Here is a 5,027-nt window from a genome sequence, read left to right on the forward strand (position 1 = left end):
AGAGTGGGAACAATGTCAAAACTTACCTACTAGGAGCAATTTTTGAGATATGGCTAAACCTGTCAGTCTACCTACCTGTCAAGATGATTTGACAATTTTGTACTGGCTGGTAATTTGTCACATGTTGTGTAATACTATTTGTAGTTTTTTGAGTGTCAGTATAAAATGTGTTAGCGAAACTCATGTTTATCTTTTATTTTATCCATTCGTTTTAAAATGGAAACGTTGCAATCAAAACTATCAAAAGTTGACCAACCTGCTAATAATGCTGATAAAAGGAAGCCTACATTAAGAAAACATTATGAAAATTAGCTTATAAGCAGTTGCATATTTGGGATTTTTTTGCTCAAATCCAATAAAATCATTTTTGGAGAGGAGCGGTTACATCAATTCATTTATCTTTTTATCAATTCCACAGTTCAAAAACATCTCCCGTAATAAATGAAATCAACTACCCTAACCGTACTGCTTGGTAATATAGTAACAAATTGGGCATGACAGTCTTCCTGTTTCTGAGACCTAACCTTTTATTTATTTAGTTTTTCTACATGGAATCAAAAGCTTTATATTTTACTTCGCCATTGTCTTTCAGCCTGTTCTGCAATTAGCACTGGGAGGCATTGAAATAAAAAGTTAACCAGGCAAGAATTTTTATTTCAGCCACTGCAATTTGCCCTAAAATATTAAAATTTTTGAGGTCCAGTTTTTCATTTCTTTAATTTCTTCTATGCTGATACATAATTATTTGTAAAAATTTCATCAACATTTTAGATATAATGATGCCTAACTATTTTAAAGATTTATGTATTATTGGAAAATCCTAAAACTCTGTAAGTTTCCATTTGGGTTTTTGGGCGTATGTGAAAAAAACCACATAATTTATGAAAATTAATTGATTGTTCAGACACCTCTGCAAATTCCTCTAACTCCTTCTTAATATAATTAGCTGAGAGTCAAGACCATATAATCTGCAAATAGATTTAAAAGATATATCTTCTTTCCTATTTTTATCCCATTAATTTGATAATTAGATCTAAATGCAATTGCCAGCACTTCTATAGTTAGGCTGAATAGCAATGGTGATAAAAGACAACTTTGCTTATTATCTCTTAAAATTGTAATGGGAATCTGAATCATAACCATTATGTTTTATGGGGCTTTGGTTGATCTGTTGATATGTTCAATCATTTTACCCAGCACCAAATTTAAGTTCAATACAGGTGGTCCTCGCCTTACAACAGTTTGTTTAGTGACCATTCAAAGTTACAGCAGCACTGAAAAAAGTGAGTGATAACCATTTTTCACACTTATGACTGTTGCAGCACCCCCATGATCACGTGATCAAAATTCGGATGCTTGACCACTGGTTCATATTTATGATGCTTGCAGTGTTCTGGAGTCATGTCAGGGGTGAAATGCTCCCAGTTCGGACCAGATCACCCAATCCGATAGCGATGGAGGCGGGTGGTTGGGAGAACCGGTAGCAAAAATCCCTGCCCAACCCCCCCATGCCCAGCTGAGCCGCACAATCATCAGAGGCTTATTTTTTTACTTTTAAAAGCGTTTTTTCTACAACCTCTTCGATGGAAAAAATGCTTTTAAAAGTAAAAAAAAAAAGCCTCTGATGATCACGCGGCTCAGCTGGGATTGTCAAAGGCTTTTAAAAGAAAAGAAGGGTTTTTTTCTTTTAAATGCCTCTGACGATCCAATCTGAGTTGCCTGATCAGGCAGCTCAGCTTGGATCGTCAGAGGCATTTAAAAGCATTTTTTTACAACCTCTTGTAGAAAAAATGGTTTTAAAAGTTAAAAAAAAAAATTGGCCACGCCCACTCAGTCACATTACCCCCCCCACCAAGCCACGCCTACAGAACCGGTAGTAAGAAATTTTAGATTTCACCACTGAGTCATGTGATCAACTTTTGCAACCTTCTGTCAAGCAAAGTCAATGGAGAAGCCAGATTCACTTAACAACCGTGTGACTAATTTAACAACTGCAGTGATTCACTTAACAATTGTGGCAAGAAAGGTCGAAAAATGGAGCAAAACTCACTTAACAAATGTCTCACTTAGCAACATAAATTCTCGGTTCAATTGTGGTCTTTAATATTGAGGACTAGCAATAGCAATAGCACTTAACTTATATACCGCTTCACGGTGCTTTTTACAGCCCTCTCCAAGCAGTTTACAGAGTCAGCCTATTGCCCCCAATGACTACTTGTATTTGTTTTTTAAAAATGTAGTTTGAGTGAGTCAAAAGCTGTAAATATTCTAAATAACGTATAGCTAATATTTATTAATTTCATTAATTTGTATAGTTCTAATCATTTAAATAATAATATTTTTTAAAGGACCAATTAGAGCAGAGGTCCCCAATCCCCGGGCCATGGAAGAGCAGGAACTGGGCCACGCAAGCAAGCAAAGCCTCATCTGCACACGTGCGAGATCCAGACAGTGTATGAAACCACGCAACCCAGTCCACGAAAAAAACACTTTCCGCAGAATCAGTCCCTGGAGCCCAAGAGGTTGGGAGTCGCTGAATTAGAGAACACCCACAAAACCATCAACATCTTCAAAGGATTCCAATTCACCAGGGAAGAAGAAAACAACTCACTACTCTTCCTGGATATCCTGATCAGCAGAGACTATGATGGCAAACTAGAAACACAAGTGTACCAAAAAAAACAAAACACCCACATTAATCAAGTGCTCCACTACCAAATAACCCAACCTCCCACAAGCAAAGCTGTGAAGAACTCTATTTAGGCAAACACAAATACCCTTCAGCAACAACCCTGAAAAAGGAAACAGATCATCGCACATCAAAAAAGTTGCTTGATATTATGGAAAGCGTATTCCTATTAGCATTCTTTCCTCTGCATTCATATCCTTTCCCCCTTCTCCCTCCCCTCTTGGAAAATTACTCTTCATCCTTATCCCTCCCTCCATCCCATCCTGCATGCAATGCAGTGGTGGGTTTCAAATTTTTTTACTACCAGTTCTGTGGGAGTGACTTGGTGGGCCTGGCATGGCTTGGTGGGTGTGGTTTGGGCAAGGGAAGGATACTGTAAAATCTCCATTCTCAATCCACTCCAGGGGAAGGATACTGCAAAATCCCCATTTCCTCCCGATCAGCTGGGACTTGGGAGGCAGAGAATAGATGGGGGCGGGGCCAGTCAGAATTTTTACTACCGGTTCCCCAAACTACTCAAAATTTCCGCTACTGGTTCTCCAGAACTGGTCAGAACCTGCTGAAACTCACTTCTGATGCTATGTCATACCTACACATCCTTTGTTGTTGTTAGTTGCGAAGTCATGTCCGACCCATCATGACCCCATGGACAACGTTCTTCCAGGCCTTCCTGTCCTCTTCCACCCTCTGGAGTCCATTTAAGCTCACACCTACTGCTTCGGTGACTCCATCCAGCCACCTCGTTCTCTTTTGTTCCGTTCTTCTTTTGCCCTCAATCTTTCCCAGCATTAGGCTCTTCTCCAGTGAGTCCTTCCTTCTCATTAGGTGGCCAAAGTACTTGAGTTTCATCTTCAGGATCTGGCCTTCTAAAGAGCTGTCAGAGTTGATCTCCACTAGAACTGACCGGTTTGATTGCCTTGCAGTCCAAGGGACTCGCCGGAGTCTTCTCCAGCACCAGAGTTCAAAGGCCTCAATTCTTTGGCGCTCAGCCTTTGTTATGGTCCAACTTTCATAGCCATACATTGCAACTGGGAAAACCATAGCCTTGACTATATGCACTTTTGTTGGCAGGGTAATGTCTCTGTTTTTGATCCCACTTAAATAGCAAAAAAATAATAATAATAAAATGCAGAGGACTCTCAAAGGATCCTCTTCACAGTCTACAAAGAGATGCCCAACTGAGAGTCCTCCCTTCACTAGTCAACGAACTCCCACATTTAATTAACACAGTTCCTTAACACTGTTTTTACTTATAAGTATTCCACGATGCACAACTACCATAGAGCCTGCCCATCATGATCATAAGTCCTGCTTGTCATAAATCAGGTCACCCACACGATGGACCCAATTTTGTTATCTTTTTTTGTGGTCATCACTATGACCACAATGATCATTGAACAATAGGCTTGCTAGGAACCAGTTTTTCCGAAAAAGTGTGTTGGCAAAAATATTGTGCAATCACATGACCATGGAATACTGCAAACAGCTGTAAAGTTGACCTGGTTGCTCAATGCCCAAAGTACTGTTAAGTGATATGGGGGGGGGGGTGAGGGGGGGCGCAACCCGCAGAACTTTGAATCTAAGTACCTTCAAAATATGTCCATGGTGTCTCTGAATGGTTGCTAAGTGACTAATTGTAATTTGAGGGTTATCTGTATACAGGTAGTCCTCGACTTACAATCAGTCATTTAATGATTGTTCAACGTTACTGCCAGCATTCCAAGTAATGCACCCAGAGAAAACAGAACTCCAAAGCAGGCAAATTCCTCAAAGAACAGTTTATTGGATACATAATTTTGGCACAACTGGTGAAAGCCGACTCTGAAAGTTCCCATGGCTTTCACCTAATTAAAAAATAAAAGTTTCCCCTTTCCCCCAAGTCACTGGTCACGCTGTTCAATCCAGTTGCTTGGTTACTTTACTCCTCCTCTGGCCAGCCACCTGTGAGAATGTCCTTGGTTCCCACAGGAAAACATTTATTGTTTTGGCTACAAAACCCCATCTAACTTATTTTCCCCCTCCCTCTATTGTGTGGCAACCCTGAAGCCTCCAAGATGGCCTCATCCAGATTCACTTTAGGGTTGACAGTTACAACAGCACTGAAAAAGGTGACTTGTGACCAGTTCTCACACTTACGACTGTTGCAGCATTCCCCACAGACACATGATCAAACTTGGCAACTAATATGTATTTACAATGGTTGCAGCACCATCCCAGGGTCCTGGGATTGTCATTTGCAACCTTCCTAGGGAACTTATGGCGAACAGAATATCAGATTCGGGTGAATGTCAGGGTTCCAAATAGCATCCTCAATTAAATAAGAGTCCGAGGCTAGAGA

Source organism: Pantherophis guttatus, chromosome 1, assembly GCF_059756535.1.
Source record: "Pantherophis guttatus breed Tessera chromosome 1, ASM5975653v1, whole genome shotgun sequence".
NCBI classification, from domain to species: Eukaryota; Metazoa; Chordata; class Lepidosauria; order Squamata; family Colubridae; genus Pantherophis; species Pantherophis guttatus.